General features: G+C 42.8%; 1 pseudogene across 1 annotated transcript; it reads right to left on the bottom strand.

The window, feature by feature from the left end:
• Nucleotides 1-22,415: 22,415 nt before the first annotated feature.
• LOC308651418 (heterogeneous nuclear ribonucleoprotein H-like) lies at nt 22,416-23,923 on the bottom strand (annotated as a pseudogene). Its single transcript has one exon. The product of its transcript is annotated as a heterogeneous nuclear ribonucleoprotein H-like (transcript).
• Between the last annotated feature and the right edge of the window lie 3,833 nt (nt 23,924-27,756).

Here is a 27,756-nt window from a genome sequence, read left to right as displayed (position 1 = left end):
AAAGTCTGAGACTCAATCTGTGGCAATCTCATGGATCACACAGATGGTTTTTAATTTGCAAAGAATCACTGTGCTTGACAAACTCTGCATGATCACCAGGGTTCAGGTGTTGGGCAAAAGATACAGCAAGACACCACTCTCCTCATTCTCCATTTAAAAGATGTGTCATGCTGCTGTTTTCTGGTGAAAACATCCTTTAGGGAAAGAAAGTTTTAAAGTAACACTTTGTTTCCATCTCAGTGTTGTCAGCCCTACTTCATTCTTCTGTATTCTGGAAGGTCATGCATCCCCAGATGATGTAGAATTAACAGTAAATGCACACACAAGAGTGTGGCCAGCTTCTGGCTGCCCAACTGTCACTTTCAGGTGCTCCACCAGGGTCTGGGAGGGCCTGATGCCTTCCCCTCACTACAGACCCAGGCCAAGGCACCTGGCCCTGGGTGGGTCCTGAGGTCCAGAATGAAGAGAAGCAGGTGAAGCCAACACAGTAGCGAGAGGGTGGGGAAAGTAGAGGCCCTCGGGTGCCAGCCTCAGTGGGAGGTTGTGGGAACTCCTCCAGGAGCGCGGGCGGCAGCCTGTGCTACCAGTTCAGTGTGGCATCTGTTTTGTAGTTGAGTCATCTCTTGTGGGAATGACCTTCTGGGTGTCGATCCCCACAGTCTGCTGTGGCCTAACTTCTTTTGTGATTAACCTTGGTTTCCAGCTGACTCCACGGGAACTCACTCCCTCTACACTACGTACAAAGACTACGAGCTCATGTTCCACGTGTCCACCCTGCTTCCCTACATGCCCAGCAACAGGCAGCAGGTACGTCCTCCCCCTCGCTTCCTCCAGGCTGGCCGCAGGTGTGGGTGGTGCCCTGGGTTTGCAGAGCAGTAAGAGAGGTTCTTCTTGCATAGTATTAGCAACCTTTGACTCTCCTGGAAGGGTTTGGGTTTTAAAAGGAGCATCATTGCAGTTATTCATCATAAAGCTCAGACTCCTACACCTTTATTGGGTGTTGGCAGAATCTCAAAAGAGACCTGCATCAACTGTGTGAGTTACAGAAAGGCCAGCTCCCTGGCATGACTGAGGTTTCTGCACACGGGTAAATGACTTCTTGGAAAAAACACTGTTCACAGTTGTTGCTGATTTAGTTTGGCTGTTCTTCCTCATTTAGTTTCATTGTTGTGAGTTTATTGACATTTTAAGAGAGAAAAAATCACTGTGCCTTATGCTTTGAATGTAGCCACTAAAAATTAAGAATCTTTGAAAACTTGAATGATGCCTAAAACATCCTAAAATAATTTACATAATGCTTTGGAATAGCTATAAAATGGGCTGAACAAGTTCTTCTGTAGAAATTACTAGAAATCGTAGCTCTTGTTCTCTGCTGAAACCCTCACAGTGCCGAGCCTGCCTGATGCGAGGACCCTTGGGGTAGAAAGGAGTGGCATTTGGGATAGGCTCTCTGGGAGGGGCGGTTCTGCCCCATCTTGTGTGAGTCTTGGGCTGTCCTGAGTCAGAGCCAAGGCTGAGGCAGGAGGACTGCCCTGGTCTCTGAAGGTCGGCCCCAGGCTCCCTGGCTGGTCTTAACAGAAGGGTGGGACTGTTGGGCTAAAGCCAGGGTGCTGACCTTTTGGCCTTCTGCTTGGGAGCAGACTTCCTGATGTCACCTGCTCCTCCTTGAAGAGCCATATTATTTTTAGGTGCCAAGGACACACAGGTGTTCCCTGGGGCATTTGTCCTGCAAGTGAGACCTAATTGTTTCAGATCATTTTTCTCACTTTTTTTTATAAACACACATGAAATCTACAAATTTAGTCAGAATCTATATGTGGGGTGGGGTGGGGGTGGGGGGTTGTTGTTTTCCTGGAGAAGAAACCAGCCATCTCCTCTTCTTCCTTCAGCAGCATGGGCGCTTGGCCCAGTTCTCAGGCTCTTCCAGTTAGTGCAGTGTCTCCTCTTCATCCCTTTCCTTGTGGTCATTGTGACCAGGATTTCTTGGTGAATTCTTGGTGAATCTTTGCCCAGTCTCTTGTCTTATCCAGACCTTCCACTACACATTGGTTTCTTCCTAAGATTATATATTTGACCTCAACCCTGTTGAAAATGTCTAATCCTATCACTCACTTTATACTTTGCCTGATTTCCTAATGTCTCTATTGATATCTGCTTTCCTACATATTTTCCCCAGTTCATCATTGTGACTGACTCTTCACATGTGCTGACATTTACATTCACTCTCTAACGGACACCCTATTGCTAAAGAACTTTTGGTCCGAATTTTATACTCACTCTTCTTCCTAAACCTACCGACTGTCTCCGTAATCCTACCTCCTATCCCTTTTTGACTGGATGTTCTCTTCTACATTCAATCATCCAAGGTACAAGGTCCTATGCCATTGTATATCGATTTATCTGAGACATCTGTGCAGAAAGTCCTTCAAAGCTAAGTATCCCAATCAAGGGCCCAATGCCCTTCTGGCCTTCAAATCTTACTTAGATTTCTGTTTTCATACATATACTTCACCTATATATTATTATGAATATCGCAGGTTCCCAATACCATTCTTGATCCAGCGGAGTGATTCCTAACCCAAATCGAACAGGTTCTTAACCCTAACCATACACTGTTCCCTCAATCTAACTTTACAGAAGAGCAGGGACAGAGTTGGTCTTACAAAACAGGAATGTAGGGGACCGTCCACCTGCTGAGAACCTCAAAGGTCCATGCAGAAATGATCCCTGGAGAAGATGTAGGCAGCTACGAAGGACCCGAGAGAGCAGAAGTCATCTTCCATGGCAAACAACCTGGTCAGGATGAAGGGATGTGTCTGAATGAGCCTCTCTCTTCTTAATGTAGACAAGATGGACCAAAGCAGGCCTGTGTGGAGAGCTGTTCCTTGGTGCCTATGGTTGATATCCCATTCTAACTTGTGAAAGTGTCACAGGAAGGAGGGGCAGCCTCCATCTCATGGGACCCTTGGAAGCAACTGTTAGGACACAGTGGTTGCCAAGGCAGTGACCTCATTCAGTTCCTGAGGGAAGTGACCTCACCTCGCTTCCTTGGTGATGGAACTCTCTGAACTTGGGATCCAGGAAGCCAGGCACCCAGAGCCAGTCCCAGTCCCAGTCCCAGTGGGCTCACTTGTTTGGATTTACCAAGGACAGAGTCAGTCTTTCTTGGTACCTACTGATGTGAGGATGGCCAAATGCCAGGAAAGCTCTGAAGAGGGGCCTTTCCTGAGAAAGCAGGTAGTGGCTCACCGCTGGCTCCTGACAACTTCACAGAGTTGGCCAAGGAGGCCAGATCTGAGACAGGACAGGCCATTTCGGGGGAACATAGTGTGGCCCACCAGTCAGACGACACTCCGGGTAGTCACAGACCAACTTGGAAGAAGGAGGTGCCTTTGTGGGTGTGGGTGTGAGTTTGTGGTTTTGTCTCATGTTCGGAGAATAGGTAGGAAAGGCGGTTTGTTTGGTTTGGAGTGGACTGTTTCTAGTAAGTCTTTTGACGAGGCGAGTGTTTCTATGTTTGTGTATCCCACTGTGTCCCTGGTTGTAGACACTAGAGAAGAGAATGCATCAATGGATGTGTGTCCGGTCTAGTAGAAAGCTTCCCGGCATTCATCCTGCCCAATTTATGAATGGACTGCGGCTTGCCTTATGGATGGGCAACACCTACTATCTTCCTAAGTTCCTGTTTTCTTCCTGAATTCTGGCCACTCTCCAGAATAGGCTCATGGTTTTGTGTCCAAGATATGTACCACCTCCAAGCTCGGTGACATGGCCATGGACTGGATAGCTGAAAGGAATGGTGAGCATCGCGGAAAACTCAGATATCAGTGTGACCAGTAAAGTCTCCCTGGAGAAACCCTGCTTTGGGCCTTTGGCTTACCTATTGTGCTGTTGCCCTGAATGTCAGGAAGGCCTTTGCCTCAGGGCACCCCTTTGTGAAGCCTGAAGAAAACAGTTTTCAAATGGAAATGAATGGGCATCACCTGTGGCTCTTTGCTTAATTGCTTTGCAAAGGGATGTGTCTGAATCAGCCTCTTGGCCCTGCGTGAGGCTGTGGCTTAGATTGTCAGCACCTGATGGATCCAAAGAAAGATCCCATGTGTGCATCCAAAGCCAAATTGGCAAAAAAGCAGCCATTGTGGATGAAGTCTCTCGCCTTCCTCTGTAAGGTTCCTGACCTCCATCCAGTGAGAATAGGGATCCTTTGGGTCAAATGAGTTCTTCACAGCCCTGCAGAGGCTAGCCCATAGGTGCTTGGGTTTTCTCATGACTCCAATTCACACAAAGAATCTATACCCGGCAGTCAGTAGGCCTCCAATTGGAGAAGCGGAGCAGTATTAACGGCAGGCCTATTTGATCACTCCTGGTTCACAGGAAGGGTGTCCAGGCCACCCTGACATTAGGCAAATGAGGGGCAAGGGAGCTTATTGTGGACACTGTCTTGGGCTGTGCCCCTCACGGAAACCTCCAGCCAGAGGTTATGACGAGTGTCTATGCGGAAGAAGATGAGGGCCGTGTGGCAGTGTTTTGGTTTGAATTGTGGTCATTGACGTGGCGGTTGGAAGAGATGACTGGGTCCACCTGGGCTTGAACTCTGGTGTGATTCCCCTTGGAGACTGAGTTCTGGAACTGACCTCAGAGAAGTATTGCCGTGAATTGTGTTGGGATTTTAGGAGGCCACGCATGAGAGTCGCCCTTGGAAACTGAGATCTAGGCCCAGGGTGGCTTTCCACAGAGCACTGGGAATCTCAGCCCGGATATCACATGATTTTATTCTTAAAGACCCGGCAGCCATAGTTGAGAGTCAAAACACACGTGGACCTCACATTGTAGACCTCAATGGGCCTGGCTTCATGTGACCTTTTGGCCACTCTTTGGGAAGCCTTGTTTGTGAGAGTTCTCCAGAGCTTTCATTGAAATGAGCTTCCTCACCATTTAATGGTTCCTGAAGGAATGGAAACCCACAGTGCCTCCAACTTCATCCTTTAAAAATGGCTAGATAAATACCATGGAATTTTTGGAATTCCCATGACCAGGTGGCACTGGAGAACCTTTGGATGTCCTGTTGCTGATCATGAGTGTACCAGACAGTGCCTTGATTGACTGGGTTTCGTGAAAATGGTGTAGAACAGAGATGCCAGTGAGTTGGGGCCTGCTGAGTAGTGGGCCTAGAGCAGTGGTGTGCAGGTGTGTGATAGAACATCTGTGGTGGGGCCATGTGGATCTGCCATTGGCTTCCAAATGGCTTGTGACTGACATGGTGCAGCCAGCAGACCCTTCTATGTAAAGGCATCTTGGTATATGGAGAGGTTTCAGGGCAATGTTCAGAATCAGGTTGCTATGGTCAAGGGGGCAAGCCCTGTGGGATAGAAGCCTGGTTGGTGCATTCTGCTAGGACCCTGACCCACCACACATGACAGAACTCCCTCCAGCACTGTGTCCCAGGTGAACTCCTTGTATTTTGTGAAGCAAATACCAAACTCCTAGAGTGCAGCAGCAAGAAACACCACGAAAAGTGGAGGATGACCAAATGGCTTCACAGTCCACACGGGGAGACACTTAGACCCCAGTGGCCACAGTTTACCTGCAAAGAGAGAATTCAGCACTTCTGCCGCATGTTCATTGGAAAATCGGAAACCATGTCCTCCAGGTCACATAGATGCAGACCCAGCTTTGATGGTCTCACTACAAAGGAAGCTAAAGCTCCTGACAACAACATATATTTCAAGTGCCCAACCTCAGAGGCAGTTTCTCACGAAGTCTTTAGGCCAGCAGAGCTCCGTGTTTGTGGAGTGTTTACCCTGTCCCTTACTTATGGAAACTCCTCTACCACCTCCAAGGTTGTGAACTCCTGAGCATTTTCCATTCCACATATGTATTCACAGATTTTCTAACTCTTCTCCTCGAATTGCGTCTTACTTGGGGCGAAGGTAATGTCAAGGCATTGTTCTGGATGAGAGTGGGAAGATTTTTGTGTAGCACATATTTGCCTACACATTGGATTCATTTTCCTATTTTCCATTCGAAATACTGAATCCCTGACACTGACCCATACCCTACTAGACTCTGACAACGAATCCTAATATGATGGAGGAAAATAACCCAGACAGAATAGAAATACAAGCAGTTCAGAGGAGGCATGGTGTATAGTTGGACTTGCCTTTTGCATTATAAAGGGTAGGTGTTATAAATCTAGTCCAATTTAATAGAAATAGTTCTCCATGTGTTTTTAAAGTTAACAAATATGTGAATTCCTGTCTCCCTTTCTCTGTAGCCTATTCAGCACATGTATTTTTACATGCACATATAGAATCCTACCTCCTATCCCACGTACATTCTTGTGAGGTGGCTGACTTGGCAGATACAAATTGTGAGAAGAGATCACTCCTCCTAAATGCTGTTGGAACTGAAAATTCAACCTAAGGGTGAGCTTCCTACTTGAACAACATGATACATAAATCCATGTTCAGTAAAATAAATATTTTTGGATCTGTGGATGATATATATTTCATGATGAATTTCGATTGGCATATATATTTCTACTTTTTAATGTCTGTGTGTGTGTTTTCTGTGTGTGTGATGTGTATTTTGACGTTCATTTTTATTCAACACTGGTACATTACTATTTCTTCAGTTGATGCACATCATGGGATATATATTTCATCCTCAAGTTCACAAATTTCTAGGCATTTGGTTCACTTTCAATCACTTCCTGCTTCAGAACACATGTATTCCTCCATGTTTCTGGACTGGTCTTTTCATGAGACTTCTTTCCAAACACATTCTTTTCCATTTCCATAATCACTTTTGAAGCAAAACTCACACACCGTTCATGGTAAACCATAACCCTAATATCACCATTAGATGTATAACTGGTTGGAATGAATGATTGTGTATCAATATAAGATTTCCTATATATTTTCAGATATCCATTCAATCCATTATTTAAATTGGAACCAGTTATAATATTTATTCACAGTAGGGTCTATTCATGCATTATCTCTATATTCATAGACCCAGGGTACACCTATTTGTACCCCCCAGACGCTAATTTATACGTCTTCCACATATTGCTCCCAGAAATGGTGGAAGAAATACTCATGTCACCTGATCTACATATACATTTTACCACAGTGATATTCTGGACACAAAATAGTAATAAAAAATAGTAATAAATGCCAAATGTCAACAAATATAAATGCCAATAAATGTGAAGAAACAATATTTGAATTGACATCCTATTAAATATTATAATTTGTTATATTTTTAAATGTAGCATAATTGACAACAATGAATTGAATGTAACTTATGGTTTTTTAAATTTTTTTTTTTTATTGGTTGTTCACAACTTTACAAAGCTCTTGACATATCATACTTCATACATTAGATTGAAGTGGGTTATGAACCCCCAATTTTACCCCAAATGCAGATTGCAGAGTCACGTCGGTTACACATCCACAATTTTACATAATGCCCTATTAGTAATTGTTGTATTCTGCTACCTTTCCTATCTCCTACTATCTTAAATTTTGTTTTTATTTCAGTAAAGATTTTTTAAAATTTTATAAATCATTTGATTGTACCCCATAGATGAGTATCACATAAACTAAGAAAGTGGTTATTCATTCAGGGGATTTGGAACCTGGGTTATTGCATTGCCTTTGCATTTGACTGGAAGACTATACTGAATAGTATTTGGCAAGTATTTATCATAAGGTCCCTCCTAATAAATCACTTCACATATAGACAGTATGGAAGTAGTAACTAATCATATGTACTGAAAGATGACTGAAAGAGGGGAAAGAGGGATTTTATATAATAATAAGATATAATAACAGATATAATAATCAGATTAACATGAAAATAATTGTTTAGTCTCTTAGAATAAAGAAAATGTGGTCAAATGTATGGGTCCACGTAGAAATGACAATTTTAAAGGGGTAGAGATTAAAATAAACCAGAAATCACCATGCATACTGATTGGCAGGTAGTATGTCCTCAATTCATGTCTGTGGACATTGTTTTTTTTTTTCTAGTTTGTAAGGAAGACACTTCATTCCATGCATTCCATAGCTTTATACAAGGAAAGTAACTTTCAAACTATTGAAAGAGTTTGGGGAAGTACAGGTTGGGAAGCTATCCAGAAAACCTCTGCCTGAGATACTGAATATAATGGTTCACAACAGACCATCAGGATGAAATGGGAAACTATGCAAAGAAAAGAAACAAGAAAACCTTTAAAATTACCAATAATCTCTGAAAGAAAACATATTGTAACCACGAACAATGAGAACAGCATAGTACATAAACAAATCTTCAAGGAAAAAGCAAGTGCCTTTAAATTTAATATATGTGATAACTGAAATGAAAATTTCAATACCCAGGCTGCAGGAGGAGGTTGAGGAGAAGGCTCAGGAAGCAAAGCCCAAACAGGAGAGATGATACAGGAATCAGGCAACAATGTCAGGAGGCCCAGCAGCTGCTGATGTGAATCCTGTAAGAGGAAAAGCACGATGAACCAATTCAGAAAAACACCAAAGAGCTCTAAGACTAGATCTTAAACTGAGAAAGATTTGCCAGTGCTCAGTCCTGGAGGCAGAAAAGAAATCAACAGCCATGCACAATTTTATGACAACTCAGGACACCAGGGCCAGACAGCTCTAAAGAACATCCACAAAAAGACAATAAGCCCCATAGAGAAGAGTTTGTGAAGTAGTGAAGCTGCATCTGATCCTAATGAAGCACTCTGAAGTAGGCACTGCAGCAGGGGCAAGGTTCTGTATCTGGCATTCTGTGCCCCCATCCCAGCAAGTAGCAGATGACATCCTCTGTCAAACAGGAGTCAAGCTCAGGCCAGGAATGCAGGACTTGCCCTACCAGTCCAGAGGCCAAACCAGTGCTGGGAGGCATTTTTCCGTCCAGGGAAGATGAGCCCCCTGTCCTGGCAGACCCTTCAAAGACATCCACTCAAACAGTGGAAAAAGGAAATAACAAGACAAGAAATGCAATTCCACCAGCTAAAGAAACTTTGTGCCAGGACCATGGAATAGCCATGGTCCACCACACGGCTCACCTGTGAATCCTGTGTAAATGCCATGGTGAAGGCCTGACCCTGAAGAATATGCCAGTAACAGGACACCACTGGAAGTGACAGGGCAGTAAGCAGCTTTGTTTGCCAAGCAGAGACTGGAGAGAAATCTACATCTCCCCCCATTGAAAGCCAGCAAAAGACCCTGACACTAGGAAATCAGGGACAGAGACATGTGTGGAGGCACACCAACAAGAACATACTAGGTGAAGCTGCTTCCTCAAGAAAAGCATTGAAAACTTGGCTAAGAATGTTTTTTAAAAGCTTCTTTCCACAAAATAAGGCCCCACTATTTGCAGCCCACTTCCATTCCCACAATAGCTCTCGAAGGTGCCCCGTGCAACTGTGGGAGCAGTACCTTGGATGAGGTGCTTTACCTTCCCACACAGCCTCAGGAGGCTGTCCACCTGTCTCTTCTCTCTCTTCAGAAACATAACTTTACCCATCCTCTAGTCCAGTGTCTCTTCCATATCACATTTTTTCTCTTGGAGTGAAAATCTTTTTCTCTCTGGAAAACAATGACAAGGTCAGCCAAAGAAAAACAAATTTTGTGGCACCCCTTTCTCTCCCTGGGAGTACCCCACAGTCACCAACAGAAGGACAAGGAGGGTGCCATTCAGTGGCATGCGTCAGGACAGCCAGCACACATGTGAACATGGACTTCTTATCAGCCTGGCCTCAGCTCACCTAATTGCCTCAGGTCCAGAAACTGACTTTCATGCTTCAGGATCAGCTCCAACCTTCCAACCAATATGGACTCCAGGACATCACTAGAAACCTTCCTAAAGACAGAGCCCACAGCAGCCATCACCTTTTTGGCATCCTCTGTGATCTTGGGTAACAGCTTCTCACCCATCCCTGATCAGATGAGGAGTACACTGAGCCCGTGGGCCTTCTACCTCCTTGCTGCAAGAACCTCACACCCATGCCCACACAGGATGAGACATCAGGTGTTTTCAGATATCTGACATCTCACTCAGATGTGACTGTACCTGTGAGGTTAAAGTTTTACCCTAGTGCATCTCCTGACTGGGAGGAGGAGACTCTCCTAATGGCCAAAGTCAGCCAAGAGAACCACAGTGCTCAAGATTGAAGACCTGAGCCCATGCTCCACTGACCATATTTCTTGGATTACACATGGTCTCTTTTGAAATTCACCTGTCTTGAGAATCCCTGCAGTAGTACAAAATAAACTGCAACAGGACAAGCTCACACATCAGAGGCCATTCTAAGAGTTCAGGGAAGCATCTGCACAGCACCAAGGAAGAAGACAGATCCATGCTTCAGCTTCACATTCTACTTATCTTTTCTGTGGGTCAAAACCTGGAATATGAGCTTTTGGATCAACTTAGAAGACAAAATTTTAAAACGTGCTTAGTTTAACTGCCAGACTAATTATCTCACAGTAATATGAGGCTCATATAGTATTATGAGAAGACCAAGTTTACTATTAAAAGCAAAGATAACAGGGCCTGGGGTGCAGCTTGGTGGTAGAGTGCTAGGCTAGCAGGCATGAGACCCTGATTCAGTCACCAGAATCACACACACAGATTTTCATTCATAATTACAAAAAAACATGGAGGCAGCTGAGATGACCTTTAGTGGGAGAATGAAACAACCCAGGCACATCCAGACAAAGAAGTTTTACTCAGTGATAAAGGAACAGTGTGGGAGGAGGGGGACTGGTTGGGGGGAGATTGGGGTCAGGGGTTATGGCTCCATGGTAGAGTGCTTGCCTAGAATGTGTGAGGCATTGGTTCAATCCTCAGCACCACATAAAAATAAAATAAAGGTATTGTGTTCACATACAATTTAAAAATAGATGTTTAAAAAAAGGAATGGAGCCATGAAGCCACGAAAAGATAAGGAGTAGCCTTAAATGCATACTGCTGAGTATATGGAGTGTGGACTTTAAAAGTATACTCTTCTCCAGCAAGCTGCTATGGCCAATGCAGACAGAAGCCACCTTCAGGCCACATGCTACTCTTGCCTCTCTCCTGGTGTAGAAGGGTGCAGTTGGTTTGGCTGAGACAATCATTGGCCCTGGGTATTTATTGCCACACCCAGTGCTTTCCCACTACAGGATTTGAATCTGAATCTAGCTGTTTATACATAAACCTGCACCACCATTTCCAGGACGATGAACAACACTTGGGAAGGAGATGGCTGAAGAGTCACTTCATTTTTTGTTAGTTATCAGTATTGGTCTCACAATGTGACAGATGGACTTCACAAAGAGGTAAGCTGGGTTTGGATTTGAGTTCTAAACACTTGTTATCTTTCCGATAGTAAATCTCAACACCCTGGGTAAGCAACGTGCCCTGGGCACTTCCAGTCCCTCATCTGGGAATCAAGGGACTTGGAGACTTTCAGAGGGGCTGTTTCAAGTGGGTCTCCCCGGGAGCATATGTCCAGCAGGCATTCAGCAGATGGTGGCTCTGCTGTTAGATGCTCTTTATTACATGCGATGCTTAGCACCTGCCTGGGTACTTCTGCCCATCCTGCTTTTACCAAACCTCAGCACATGAAGGCTGAGGATCAGTTCAAGTACCTTGCCCTGTTCTGATGCCTGAGGAAGGACAGCAACACCAACTAGCTCTACACTCACTATACAACTTGAAGAGCTGCTTCACATCTGGCCCAATGAGCAGGTGTTTGAGAATCTCATCCGTGCTTTCCATGGCCTCTCTGTTGTTCCTGGGCCAGGAATTGGTGATCACAGCAGACACAAGGCTGCCAAATTTCTGAAAATCATGACAAGAGACTCCCTCCAGAACACTGATATGAGACTAAAAGAAAATGAATTTTAAAAAATGAATTAAAAAGATTTTATTGATTTTTTTTTTTTTTTTTTTTTTTGGTGCGTGTGTGTGTGGTGCTGGGGATGGAATGTGGGGCCTTGTGCATGTAAGGAAAGTACTCGACAACTGAGCTGTATCCCCAGCCCTGGATTTTTAAAAAATATGTTTATTTAATTTATTTATTTTTATGTGGTGCTGAGACTTGAACCCAGTGCCTTGCATGTGCTAGGCAAGTTCTCTACTGCTGAGCCACAACCCCAGCCCCGCCGGGATTTGTTTTTTAATGACACAATTTAGTACCCAATAGCATTTTAGAAATCTACTTAAGGTAGTTTTATTGTGCTTAAAAAAAAAAAAAAAAAAAGAACAGTGGGGCTAGGGATATCAGAGGCTAGGGATATCCTCCTGATAAAGTTAGATGTTAGCCTATTGGAGGCCTGGGTTTTATTCCCAGTGCTGCAAAAAGGAAAGCATAAAATATTAATAGTCTTCATTTCCATGTGGCCTGGCTCCTTTTGTGAAATGCCAGTGATTGAAGATGCACGCACATGTAGGAACACACCATGACAACCCCAAGATCACTGCCAACTTCCACATTTCTCTTAGTCTTGCTTGTAATGAAAAATACCAAAAAGAAGATGATAAAAACTTTACTACATTGGGTACTTTATGTCATGGGCTGTGATTCTCATAAAGACTGCTCTCAAAACCACAGACACTCCAATCCTCCTTCTGATGCTTCACCAAGAAATGAAACATTTTTCTTTTTTGCTTTAACAATTTTGCAAAAAGTTTTCAGTAATCAGAAACAAAGGGTTAATTAACAGTGGATACTTTTTTGACATTAAAGGACAAAAAAAAAAAAACTAGTAACTAGCCACACATTAAAAATTATAGACTGGACCAGGGTTATGGCTCAGTGGTAGGGTGCTTGCCTCGCATGCATGAGGCACTGGGTTGGATCCCAGCACCACATTAAAACAAAATAAAATAAAAACAAATAAATAAACAAAAAAAACAAATAAAATAAAGGTATTGTGCCCACTTACAACAAAAAATAATTTAAAAATAATTATAGGCCATATGAAGAAGATTTATCCAAGGGATAAAATGACATTTTAACATCAAAAATCAGTTAATAAGCTGGGTGTAGTGGCAAATGCCCATAATTCCAGCAAATTGTGAGGCTCTGGCAGGAGGATCTCAGGTTAGAAGTCTGATTAAGCAATTTAGTGAGCTCTGTTTCTAAATGAAAAATAAAAAGGGCTAGGATGTGGCTCAGTGACAAAGCACACCTGCATTCAATCCCCAGTAAGACATACACACACACACACACACACACACACACACACAAATATTAATACATCATACCAATAGAAAAAAAATAACACAACAATTTTAATAGACCCAGAACAAGTATCATACAAAACTTCCAAGAACAAGACAAGAATGGCCTATTTCACCACTTTCATAGTCCCAGAATTGCTATCCAGGGTAATTAGGTTGGAAAAAGAAAAAAAAAAAGGTGTTGGGGCTGGAAAGGAAGTAGCATCTTCATAGGCAGATAACACAGTTGTCTACATCAAAATCTCAAACAAGACACACTCTCCCACAAACACCCTACTAGAGCCAAGAAAAGAGTCTGCAAAGCTGCAGGACATAGAGACAGGTGTGGCTCTGTTTCTGTATGCCAGTGATGAACAACTTGAAAACAGAATTGAGAAAATAATTGGTTACAATAGCAAAGAAGTAAAGTACTTAGGAATAAATTTCACAAAAGAAATGCAAAGCTCACCATCTAAAAACTGTAAACCCTCATTGAAAGAAATTAAAGATGAAAATAAATGGGAAGACTTTCCAGGTTCAGAGACCACCATGAGATGTGACATTGTTAAGAGGTCAACATTCCCCAAACTGACCTACAGATTCAAAGCCATCCCTGTTAGAATCCTAGCTGCATTCCTTGTAGAAGTTGATAAACTGATTCTAAAATTCACATGGAATCCCAAGAGATCTAGAATAGCAAACAATGTCAAAAGAGGATAACAAATCAGGAGGATTCATGCTTCTTGATTTTATTACCTACTGGAAAGAAATGGCAGTAGAGACATGGATGGATGTGACACCTCACAATAGAAAACCCCTCTCAGCTTCAGTTAACAGACTTTTTAACAAGAGTGCCAATATCACTAAAGGGGCAAAATACAGTGTCTTCCTATAATGGTCTGGAACAGCTGGATCTCCATATGCAAGAGAATGTACTTGGACCCTTACCTCATACCAAATAGAAAAAGGAACTATTGTTAAGAGCTAACACTCTAGAGCTTTCAGAGGGTGTTGCCCTGTGACCAAGCACTTATTAGCATAGAGCCCTAGGTTAACACCCTGTGCCCAAAACAAAACAAAACAAAAACCTTTTAGAGAAAGACACAGGTAAATCTTCATGACCTAGGATTTAGCACAAGATTCTTTGATGTCAAAATTACTAGCAAAAAAAAAAAAATAGACACATTAAAGTTTACAAAAGCAAAAACCTTCCCTGGAGTGGTAGGGCACACCTGTAATCTCAGCTGCTCCAGAAGCTGAGGCAGTAGTATTGCAAGTTTGAGGTCAACCTGGGCAACTTTGTGAGACTGTGTCTCAAAATAGAAAACAAAAAGGGCTAGAGATGTAGTTCAGTGATAGATCACCTCTGGCTTCAATCCTACCACCACAAAAAAAAACGGGAAAAAAGAAATTAAAACCTCTGTGCTTCTGAAGAAACCACAAAGTGAAAATAATCCAGAGAATGGGAGAAAATACTGGGAGATCACATATCTGACAGAGATTTGCACCTGATTATCCAAAGAAATCTCATAATCAACAACAAAGGAAAGACATGCAGCCCAATGAACAAAATGGGCCAAAGATATAAATAGATATTTCTACAAAGACATATAAAATAGGAATAGCCAATAAACATAGGAAAAGGTGCCAAAGGTCATAGCCATCAGCAACACCTGAGAATCTGTAGTGGCACCCTCTTTCTCACCGGAAAATCTTAACTCGGCTTCTCCAGAAATCTTCATCAAAATGAAAAAAAAAAAAATTGATTTTAAGACTATAAGTAAGAGTCTCTGCAAACGAGTTCAATGTAGATAAACATCCTATTTTCATTTTGCCCTATTTTACTTGGCTAATAGCCTGGAAGAAATCAGCATTCCAGGTGCTGGACACCCCCTTACTGGTTTTTCACAAACGTTTATCCAGTGTAGAAGTTTCTAGAAATATGTAAAAAAGGCCTCTGACCTTGAGCTGGAGCTTCACAGAGATGTCTACATTTCTAAGAGAAGTTACCAATTGGGCTCCATGTTAACAGCTGGCAGGGCCCAGCACCCAATACTGGTCGGCATAGGTCTTGTACTGGCAGGCACTTAGGACCTGGAGCTGGTTATGTCAGCAAGAAGCTGAGAACCCAAGCATGTTTCTAAAAAGAGATTGGTCACCTGGCAGGCAGAGCTCACAGCTTCAATGACACACTTCTCAAAGCTCTTGGCCACACTGTCCTTGAGGAAATGGCTGCAGAATACAGAAATATGGGAGAGAGGCATCTCCTACAAACATGGAAGCAGGTGGGGGTGTGAGTGCCTGATTGTTTTGACTCCCCTCCTCCCTGCCCCACACTAAGCATGTCCTCCCTGCCCCTCACCAGAGGAGCAAAGATGAAACCAAGTTAGTGTCTTTCCACGCCGAAAAAAAAGCAACCAGAACAGCAGCTTGAAAAACAGGCAATTTTCAAAAATTAGCCATTTTTCCTTCCTTTTGTCTTTCTAAAAAGATCAATTTAATGAGCTCTATATAAAACACTCATATAGGGGCTGGGGGTGTGGCTCAAGCCTGGCATGCGTGCGGCCCGGGTTCGATCCTCAGCACCACATACCAACAAAGATGTTGTGTCTGCCAAGAACTAAAAATAAATATTAAAAATTCTCTCTCTCTCTCTCCTCTCTCACTCTCTCTTTAAAAAAAATATTTAAAAAAATAAATAAAACACTCATATAGAAACCAATTTTTCTGGATCACGGCCTTCATTCAAAATGAAAGGTATTTTGTGTTTTCTCCATGTCATAGTGTTTAATAAGGCTCCTGTCACCAGAAGCTTCCTTGGAGTACCTGTACATGGAGGGCTTGATGACACATGTCTAGGGCCCCAGTGACAGCAAAATCCCATTCCCTGACTCTTCTTAGGAATATCACACTAGAACTCTGAAATATTTCTGTGATCAAACTATAAAGGCGTGATCAGAAATGGAAATGCAAAGCTGAGGTGGATCCCAGGGCCTGCACACACTGTGCACTAGGGGTCTGTGGGGGGTGGGCGGATTGGGCTGAGTGGGTAGGGATGGGAGTGGGAGGATAGGGCACTCCACACATGGCAGTTATCTGTGCATGGAAATGATTGCAGTGCTGTTTTCATGTTTAATTCAGATTTATTTTCTGTTTTATACTTATTGGATTTAAAAAAAAATTGTGGTGTTGGGGAAGCAACCAAGGGCCTCATTCATGATAGGCAGGCCTCTGCCACTGAGCGCAGCCCAGCACCCTACAATTTTTTTTTGTCTAGTTGTGCTTTCCATTTCTTCTCTGAAGAATCTTTCCTCACTCCTAGATGACATTATTTAGAAGCATGCTGCTAAACATCCAGGCATGTTAAGAATTTTCCAGAGGGCTTGGGATGTGGCTCAAGTGGAAGCATGCTCACCTGGCATGCCCAGGGCACTGGGATCAATTCTCAGCACCACATAAAAATAAAATAAAGATGTTGTATCCACCAAAAACTAAAAAGTAAATGTTTAAAAAACTCCCTCTCTCTCTCTCTCTCTCTCTCTCTCTCTCTCTCTCAAAAAAAAAAAAAAAAAAAAAAAAGAATTTTCCAGAGAACCATCTGCTCAGGTGTGGTTAGGAACCTGTGCCCTTGGAATGCAGCACCTTCATGGTACTGAGAGTGGTCCAGCTCAGAATGCAGCTATCTTGCTGCATGTTCCCACAGGCACACCTGAGAAGGTCGTGTGTCCTGCTGTGCTGGGCGCTGAAGCCCCTGGGTGCTACCTGCATTTGGCTGGTCTGCAGCTTTCTCCCCAACATCAGTACCATATTCATTCTCCTGCCATTTGTTCCATCAGTCGCTGAAGAGGAGGCACAGAGCTCCACAGATCTATGGATCTGCCCACTCCTCCTCTTGGGCTCTTGGTTTGGGATTGGATTTCATTCTCCACCCTGTAGTTTAGTCCTACCTTGTACTTTTTTTCTCTATTCTTCTTTGACTCTTCTCTGACTTTTTTCTTTTTTGTGATCTGGGGATGGAACCCAGGACTTTGGCCAAGCTAGATAAATGCTCTGTCACTAAGGACTAGCTCCGGCCCTGGCCCTGTTCTGGCTTTTGCATATTGCTTAGTATTCCAGTTTATCACTTATTTAGCTTGAAGTTTTGCATCTCTGAGTCCCCTTTCTCCTGCTGAAGCACAGTTCTCAGTGGGGGCAGGGGTGTTCAAGCCCCCTCTCCCACCTAGGGGGGCCTGGCAATACCTGGAGATACATTTGCCTTTAAGAAGGAAAGGAACAAGACCAGCAGTACCTTCCAGGTGGGGACCAGACACACTGCTCGACATCCTATGGTGTACAGGATGGCCTCCACCACACAGAATGGCCTGGTCCCCACAATACAACAGTGCTAAAGTCAGGAAATTATGCCAGAATTACATTAGACAGTGGTTTTTAAAAGTGAATTATTATGATGATGATTTTTTTTTTTTTTTTTTTTTTTTGGTCATGGGGAGTGAACCTCAGTGCACTCAACCACTGAGCCACATCCATGGCCCTTTCTTAAATCTTATTTTGAGAAAGGGTTTTATTAAGTTGCTCAAGCTGGCCTTTAACTTGTGATCCTCTTGATTTGGCCTCCCAAGTCTCTGGGATTTCAGGAGTTTGGCACCACACCTGGCTTAAAAGTGTTTTGTTGTTGTTGTTGTTTTTAATGGTAGTAAACTCAATTTACCAATTTCAACCATTTTCCAGAATACACAATGTGTCAATGATATCACATTGTCACACAACCAAACTTCAGGATGCTTTTCATCATGCAAAACTGAAACTCTGTCTTCATTAAACACTAACTCCCCTCCCCTGGCCCCTGGCAAGCCACACTATTTTGTCTCTGAATGTGAGGATGCTAGGGATCTCATGGGTGGAATCACATGGTAATTGTCCTTTTGCAGTCTGCTTTGTTCATTAGCTCAATGTCTTCAGCATGGGTCCACACTGCAGAATGTGACTGAGCCTGCCTCCATGGCAGGGCTGAGCAACCTGTATAAGTGCCACCTCTCCTTTCTTCATTCACCCTTCCACAGTCCCCTGGATTCACTGAGTCTTTTCTCTAGCTACCTTCATGACTGTCTTTCTTTGGTGCTCAGCAGCTGTGACTGTTCTGGATGTGAGGATCAAGCACAATCCTCCATCTTTCCTCTGGCCTCTTTCTCCTCTTTACTCACCTGGTTTTCACCCACAGACCTCGGAAGCTCTGTTCTGCTCTTTTACCCTCTGCTCCTTCTCTGTGTGAGCATGACATTTCTACTTTCCTGTCCTCTTGTTCTTGGCCCCTTTCTTCTGCATCCTCCAACTGAGCCATCAAGAAGCATCTCCATCTCCACTCCAGGTATTGTCTTCCTACTCAGCTATTTTCTTTTCTTTTCTTTTCTTTTTAAGAGAGGGAGAGGGAGAGAACGAGAGAGAGAATTTTTTAATATTTATTTTTTTTAGTTTTCAGTGGACAAAACATCTTTATTTTATTTTATTTTTTGTGGTGCTGAGGATCGATTCAGTGCCCCACGAATGCCAGGTGAACGTGTTACTGTTAGAGCCACATCCCCAGCCCCAACAGCTATTTTCTTTTTTTTATTGGTTGTTCACAACATTACAAAGCTCTTGACATATCATATTTCATACATTAGATTGAAGTGGGTTATGAACCCCCAATTTTACCCCAAATGCAGATTGCAGAATCACGTCGGTTACACATCCACAATTTTACATAATGCCCTATTAGTAATTGTTGTATTCTGCTACCTTTCCTATCCCCTACTATCCCCCCTCCCCTCCCCTCGCATCTTCTCTCTCTACCCCATCTACTGTAATTCATTTCTCTCCTTGTTTATTTTCCCATTCCCCTCACAACCTCTTATATGTAATTTTGTATAGCAATGAGGGTCTCCCTTCATTTCCATGCAATTTCCCTTTTCTCTCCCTTTCCCTCCCATCTCATGTCTCTGTTTAATGTTAATCTTTTCTTCCTGCTCTTCCTCCCTGCTCTGTTCATAGTTGCTCTCATTATATCAAAGAAGACATTTGGTATTTGTTTTTTAGGGATTGGCTAGCTTCACTAAGCATAATCTGCTCTAGTGCCATCCATTTCCCTGCAAATTCTATGATTTTGTCATTTTTTATTGCTGCATAGTACTCCATTGTGTATAGATGCCACATTTTTTTTATCCATTCATCTATTGAAGGGCATCTGGGTTGGTTCCACAGTCTAGCTATTGTGAATTGTGCTGCTATGAACATCGATGTGGCAGTATCCCTGTAGCAGGCTCTTTTAAGGTCTTCAGGGAATAGTCTGAGAAGGGCAATAGCAGGGTCAAATGGTGGTTCCATTCCCAGCTTTCCCAGGAATCTCCAAACTGCTTTCCAAATTGGCCGCACCAATTTGCAGTCCCACCAGCAATGTACAAGTGTACCCTTTTCTCCACATCCTCGCCAGCACTTGTTGTTTGACTTCATAGTGGCTGCCAATCTTATTGCAGTGAGATGGTATCTTAGGGTGGTTTTGATTTGCATTTCTCTGACTGCTAGAGATGGTGAGCATTTTTTCATGTACTTGTTGATTGATTGTATATCCTCCTCTGAGAAGTGTCTGTTCAGGTCCTTGGCCCATTTGTTGATTGGGTTATTTGTTATTGTCTAATTTTTTGAGTTCTTTGTATACTCTGGATATTAGGGCTCTATCTGAAGTGTGAGGAGTAAAAATTTGTTCCCAGGATGTAGGCTCCCTATTTACCTCTCTTATTGTTTCTCTTGCTGAGAAAAAACTTTTAAGTTTAATTAAGTCCCATTTGTTGATTCTTGTTGTTAACTCTTGTGCTATGGGTGTCCTATTAAGGAATTTGGAGCCCGACCCCACAATCTGTAGATCGGAGCCAACTTTTTCTTCTATCAGACGCAGAGTCTCTGGTTTGATATCAGGCTCCTTGATCCATTTTGAGTTAACTTTTGTGCATGGCGAGAGAAAGGGATTCAGTTTCATTTTGTTGCATATGGATTTCCAGTTTTCCCAACACCATTTGTTGAAGATGCTATCCTTCCTCCATTGCATGCTTTTAGCCCCTTTATCAAATATAAGATAGTTGTAACTTTGTGGATTAGTCTCTGTGTCCTCTATTCTAAACCATTGGTCCACCCGCCTATTTTGGTACCAGTACCATGCTGTTTTTTTAATTTACTCTTTATGATAACTATTTTTAAATTACTCATGGAAACTAAGCACAATTAACAGCTTAAGTTTTGGGGAGTTTTTTTTTTTTGCAAAAATATTGAAATTTGTTGTATAGAGAAAGCATTGAATATCAGATCTTCAATATATAGAGACAAATATTCCAATTGATTAGCAGGCCAGAAAAAAAATATGTTAACAAATTTTAAAGATATACTTATTACCAAAAGTTTAAATTAACCTATTTGTCAAAGATTTATTCAAATCATGTGAAATCAAAAGGTATCTGGGCTAATGGAACAGGTTTTAAGTTAGGTGAGTAGTTATTTGGCAATAAACCAATTTGATATCATGCACCCAACAATTAATAAACATACAAGTAAGTTACACAAGGAAGTCTCAAAACTTAGGTTCTTCTTTGCTGGTTTTTAAAAGCTTCATGATCTATACTTCTCAGCAGTTCTAAATCTGCATCTTCAAGATGTAACAGTTGAAACCAAATAGAAAATTTATGTCTCAAAGGCTCAGGCCAGCAAACTTGAATAACTGGTTCTCTTGGGCTTGGGGGTAGGGGCAGACCTCAGATAGAGAAAATCAAAAACTTTCAACAGAATGGAACAAAAATATGTAATCTAAGTGTGCAAAATAAAAAGTGAACTCATCAGAGAAACCCCCTATGAGCTACAGGTAGCCAGCTGTAGACATTCCAGCTAGTTATTATTATTCCCAGGAATCCCAGGCAATTTGTCCAGCAGAGTTCTTTTTTTGGGGGGGAGGGGGTGGGGTGGTACCAGAGATTGAACCCAGAGGTGCTTAACCACTTAGACAAATCTCCAGATCTTTTTTGTATTTTATTTAGAGACAGGGTTTTGCCAAGTTGCTGAGGCTGGCTTAGAATCAAAATCCTCCCACCTCAGTCTCCCAAACTGCTGGGATTACAGGCAAGCACCACTGCCCCTGCTCCGGGTGAGGATTTTTTTTTTAAATTCTAATTTGTTATATATGACAGTAGAATACATTATAATTCATATTACACATATAGAGCACAATTTTTTCATATCTCTGTACACAAATAGAGTCACACCATTCGTGTCTTCATACATGTACTTGGGGTAATGATGTCCATCTCATTCCTCCATCTTTTCTACCACCAGGCCCCTCTTGCTCTCCCACCCTTTTACCCTATCTACCAGGTGAATTTTAATGTGACTTTGGAATGGGCTATGTGCTTCCAAAGTGGAATTCCCTATGAGAACCAAGCATTATAGGCCAGAGCTTCGACAAGTCACCCAGGATGGGAGAAGGAGCATCCATCTCTTCTCCAGAGAACCCTCATGAAGATAAATCTTATTTTTTTTTTTTTAGTTTTTAAAAGGAAGATTTATTTGACAAGTTTCACTTAGCACAATACACCTAAAAGGAAATCACAATACAATGAAGATTTAAATCAAGGCCTCAGAATTTCATACAAACACCAAGACCGAAATCCTAAAGTATTGGTATTGCCTCTCAAATTTTCCCCATTAACTTAAAAAAAAATGCTTAAAACTTACGTGCCTTACAGGTTATTAAATGAAACTAGAATTAACAAACATGCCAAAATGTTTCACTTTTAATTGTAGACACAGCTCCTATATTGAGTTTTACAAAAAGCATGTCTTTCAACATGCATCCAAACAGTGTTCAATGTAATATGGTATAAGAGCAACATTTAACATAATTCAACTGCTTTAACCTAAATACGCTTACTGCTTAAGTACATCCTACAATATAACTAACTTGAGAAAAGCTGAAAATTGTTTAACAGTTATAGTTTACTCAACTTTGCTGTTAACATCCTGGATGACTGCTGTGTTCAAAAATACTGAACCTTAAATCTTTCAAATAATCCTGATTCCCACATATAGAGTAAGCATAAGTCACAAGCTTGCATTGCAAAAACTGTTAAACTGAAGTTTTGTTTTTTCTTTAAAAAAAAAGTTGACCAAGAGTCAGTGATCAGGATCAATTACATTCCCCATCCACCACTCATACTGGACATGCTAGACATCCCTCTCATTCCGTTCACGCCCAAAGATGCGCAGCTTCCACTATTGTAGTAGCTGCTGTTCATTGCTCCTTGGCTACCTATGCAATGTTTGATTGAAAATCACTGGAGTTTTCCTGTCAAACTTGGTCATATCCACTCATGCTGCTCTGGCCTCCATAGCCTCCTCCATAACCACCACTCAGCTGCTGGCTAGCTGGGCCACCATAACTGGACTGGTTTGACAAGCCCATGCCTCCCATCATTTGGCTACCATAAGCACCACCGCTTGCTCCTGCTGTAGAATTCAAGAAGAGTTCTACATATCTGTGTTCATAAGCACCACCGCTTGCTCCTGCTGTAGAATTCAAGAAGAGTTCTACATATCTGTGTTGCATATTTGCTTTGTCTTTTGACATAGCTGCCACAGCATCTTCATGAGTAGCAAACTCAACATCTGCCATCAGGACCAATCTCAATGTGTACTCTCACAGGATTGAGTGGTGAAAAAAAATTATAAATGTCATTCTCAGTAGCTCTGTAAGGTAATCCCTGCATGTGTACACAATGCCCTGTTGTGCTCTGGAAGGTAGAACCACCAACCCCATATCTGTGATCAGACATTCCTGAAAAACAGTAATTGAGGTCTCTTCCAAATCTATCTGACCCAAATCCATAGCCATTATTATAGCCATTATAATCATCATAGCCTCCACCATAAGCACCACGCCTCATCCTCTCAAAGCCAGCTCCTCTGCCAATGCTGTTATACCCTCTGCCAGCCCCAGGTCTGTCATAGGGACCTGGCCGCTGCATGGCCATAAGCTTTCTTGGCTGATCATAATGAGTTCTAACTTCAGCTCGACTGCTCTTAAATATTTCGATATATCTGTGCCCTATTCTTTCCTTGTGTTTCTTTAGAGCCTTTTCAGCTATTTCCTGTGAAGCAAACTGCACGAAGGCCTCCCCCGTACTCCTCCCCTAGAAGTCCACCGGCAATGTTATCCCATTTGGCACGATTTCCAACCCTGAGAAGAACTGAACAATTTCTTCCTTGCTACATCCAAAGGGGAGTCCTCTAAGCCGTACAAAGCCATCATTGGCCGTGTCAGGACTATTTGGACCAGTATGCTTCAACACCCAATCCATTTCAACGTTGTTTGACTTGAATACTTCAACATATCTGTGTCCCATAGTTTCTCTGTCTTTTTTCAGGGCCAATTTGACTTCATCTTCTGATTCAAGTTCAACAAAAGCCTCGCCACTCGGTCTGCCTTCTCTGGTGTAGATGAAACGAATACCTTGAGCCCCATTTTGAATTTTGCAGTCGGAAAAAAAACATTGCACTTCATCGGCCGAGCAAGACCAGGGCAAGCCCCGGACCTTAACCACGAATCCTTCTCCGCCTTCGGTGCCCAACATCATCGTCTCTTTGAGGATCCTGACGTCGAAATAGACTACACACACGACTTCGGCGTGGCTAAGAAGAAATGATGAAGATAAATCTTGCTGCAGTCATCAGAGTTCTAACCTCTGCTAAGCCAGCAGCCAAATTAACACACATAAAACAGTTGCACTGAATCAGATGTAGTTTTAGATGTGCTATGCCACAATATAAAATCATTAAATCAGATCTTTCCTAAGGCCAGACATGGTGGCCCATGCCTATAATCCCAGCAGTTTGGGAGGCTGAGGCAGGAGAATCAAGAGTTCAATGCCAGCCTCATCGAGGCAAGGTGCTAAGCAGTTCAGTGAGACCCTAAATAAAATGCAAGAAAGGGCTAGAGATATAATTCAGTGGTTGAGTGCCCCTGAGTTCAACCCCTGGTCCCCCGCCGCCCCCCCTCCAAAAAAAAAAAAAACTTCTCTAAGGAGCTCTGAGAGATCTGGCACTGTTCATTTTCATAACAGAGGTCTCTGCCATAGTTCTTTATGCCTCTTGTGTCTCCTTCAAACAGATTGGCACCAGGGAAACAACCCCTGTCAAAGACAAGGCCAAACTCTCCTATCACACAATCTGCTTGTTAGGTAGGTTAGCCAACCATGAGCAGGTGGGTGGGGAGAGACAGTAAAGGGCAATAACTCAAGGGTGGAAAACAGACAAATTGCTCAGAGAGAGTCCATAGGTCACTGGACTTGGGTGGGGGATAGAGAACTTTATGAAATCAGACGAGAGCACAAGAAGCTGTGACCTGGCAGCTCTAACCGCCTGACAGCACTATTACCAGCTCAGGCGGAAAGAAGCCAGGCCATAGTGCTCTCTGCTCCAGAGATTCAAAGTCAATTTGGTAGAAAAGAAGGTTCTATTCAAAGCCAGCTTTGGGGGAAGATGGAAAAAACTCTACTCATTGAAAATTTCCAATTCCTAAAGCTCTGGGAGAAAGAGAGCTTTAGAAGGGGAAGGATGCTCTCAGACTACAGGGATTTCACTGGTTTTCACTCTTTCTGTCCCCAGGAGCCTTCCTTTTTCATGCCAGAGGGACCGAGGCTTCCTTGCCTCTGCATCTTCCAGGTTGGGGGTGGAATTCCAAGTTCAGTCTTCAAGAAAATTTCTCTGTAAGGCCCATGTTGGCCTCTCTCAGTGACTGGTTCAGTCTTTCCAGAACACCTGCCTTCTCCACTTTTCTAATAATCTGCCTGCTCCTGTGCATGGCTCACGTGAAATTCTTCCTGCAAGAGTGCAAGAACGGGAGACTGAGAGCCCCACGGCCACTGGGCTCCAAGCTGAGCCTTGCTATGCACAATGTTCATCATTGAACTCCAAATCAGTTTCAGAGAAACTCCAAATTGGCTAAAGCCCCAGAGGACCAGGAAAGGAAGGGCAAAGATTGACATGTGCTGTCATGGGGACCAGAGGGTAACCAGAGCTCAGGCCCACAGATTCCTAAAAGTTCACTTTTCTCCCCTACAGGGGCTCTGTTGTCTATACATAAGTGGGAATGAGGGCAAAGGGCAGTAGATGCTGTCAAGGGGAAAGGAAGGAAGATCCTGAGACAAAACCCAATTTCACAGCTGCAGGGATGTCCTCCCAGATTCCTCCCCCAGGGTCAGCTAGCCACAGGGGACATCCTGGTCCTGCCAGTGTCACCATTCTGTCACCAGCACCAAGCTAGGAGTCTGGTGATTTTTTAAAAAGATAAATGAATTTAATAGAGCAGGGCCATAATGGTGGAGAAGCAGTTTCATCAGCATTGCTGTGGAAATGGCCACAGGTACAGATGTGAAAGCCTCTGGATGTGGCCAGAGGACACTTGGCCATTCTGTTTCAACTGTTGCTGGTGCCACCAGGACTTTGAGGGTGGTTTCTCACCTTCAGTTGAGATGATGAAAATAAGAACCAGGAAACTGGGGGGGGGGGGCGTCATTTTAGGGCTTTAATTTCAAAGAAGAAATAAGTGGAAATGAGAAGGGAATTAAAATCTTTCACTACTAAGAATCACTAAATACAGAATAAATCAGCAATGCAGGAAAAGGGGGTAGAGCCTGAGAGGCATATAGAAAACAAATAGCAAAAGACAGAAGCAAGTTCCTTCTTACCAGCAGTCACTTTCCCTGCCAACGGATGCGACACCCAGTTAATGATAAAGATGTGGACACACATCCCACTGCATGCTGTCCACAAAGGGTCACTTTGAGGCAGGATGAAGGAATAAGAAACAGGCAGAAAGGAGACACTACGGAAGGGCAACAGAATGGGATTTCTTTTTATCTAAAGTTTTTGTTTTAATTATACAAATGAAATATGAAATACATATTCTTCTGCAAAAGCTGAAATACTTTGTGCCTAAGTATGACTGCTATTCCTTAGGAGTAATTGTCACAGATCACACTTCTGTGTCATTATTCTAGGCCTTTCTTTATGCACTTAGAAGTTTTGACAAGCCCAAATACGTTGTACATTGTTGACAATATATCATGTATACAACTTTTTAAGATTTTGGGGAGAGTAGTGTTACATTAAATGTTTTTTTTAAAGAGAGAGAGAGAAAATTTTAATATTTTTTTTTTAGTTTTCGGCAGACACAACATGTTTGTTTGTATGTGGTGCTGAGGATCGAACCCGGGCTGTACACATGCCAGGAGAGCGCGCTACCACTTGAGCCACATCCCCAGCCCACTAAATGTTTTATAATATTTATATTGACCTCTCATTTCTTAATGCCCTCAACCCAGTATCCTAGAGGTCCATCATTGATAACATAATGTTTACCTAATTTTGAAAAATTCAATATTTTTTAGTTGTAGTTGTCAATACCTTTATTTATTTGTTTGTTTGTTTGTTTTATGTGGTCCTGAGGATAGAACCCAGGGCCTCACACGCACAAGGAGAGCACTCTACCACTGAGCCACAACCCCAGCCCCACAAAATGGGATCTTAAAAAAAATTTTTTTAATTGTAGAATGGATACAATATCTTTATTTTATTTTATTTATTTTTTAATATGGTGCTGGAAATTGAACCCAGTGCCTTACACATGCTAGGCAAGCGCTCTACCATTGAGCCTCAACCCTAACCCTGAAAATGGGATTTTAGTTCACAAGTTCTGCACTTCCCAAGCCAGTCTCTCTTTCAGACCAGTTACTCCCAAATTCCTGAAAATCTGTAAATCTTCTTGCATACTCTTCATTTTAAGAATCCTATCATTTAGGGAGTTTCCAGGGCTGTTGATCAGACAGTGAAGAACGCATTGCTCTGAGGATCTGGAGACTGACCAGCCTCCAGAATCTGTCTCAAGGTTCCTAGGCTGATGTTGCTTCCACACACCTCTCCAGATCTTTGCCTCACCAAGCTCCCTGTAGAAGAGAGAGGTGAAGGGGCTGGGGATATGGCTCAAGCGGTAGCACGCTTGCCTGGCATGCGTGCGGCCCGGGTTTGATCCTCAGCACCATCTAAAAACAAAGATGTTTTGTGTGTGTGTGTGTGAGAGAGAGAGAGAGAGAGAGATGAAGCCCAGGGTGCCTTCCTTACTCTGGAGGAGACCTGGCTGGCCCTGTTCTGCTTGGAATGTATTTCTCCTTCCCTGAGTAAACCTCTGCCTGTGCCTTTGATGTTCTTTTCCAACATGTTGATCTAGAATCTATGGGTCCTGAGTTGGGTGCCCCTTCTCTCCAAGAACTCCTGGGACCCTTCCTCAGAGATGTTGCTTCTCCTGTGACAACTTCAGATTCAAAGACATAAATAGGTTGAAAGTGAAAGAATAGACAAGTTGTTCCATGCAACAGCAGCCTAAATGCAGGGTTGTTATCAGAGCAGACTCAATGTCAAAGAAGGCTACTTGTCACAATTAAGGACACAGTGTATTTAAGAAAGTTTCAACAC

This window comes from Spermophilus citellus (assembly GCF_964194105.1).
Source record: "Spermophilus citellus genome assembly, chromosome: 6".
NCBI lineage: Eukaryota > Metazoa > Chordata > Mammalia > Rodentia > Sciuridae > Spermophilus > Spermophilus citellus.
This window is presented reverse-complemented; position numbering and strand designations above follow the sequence as displayed.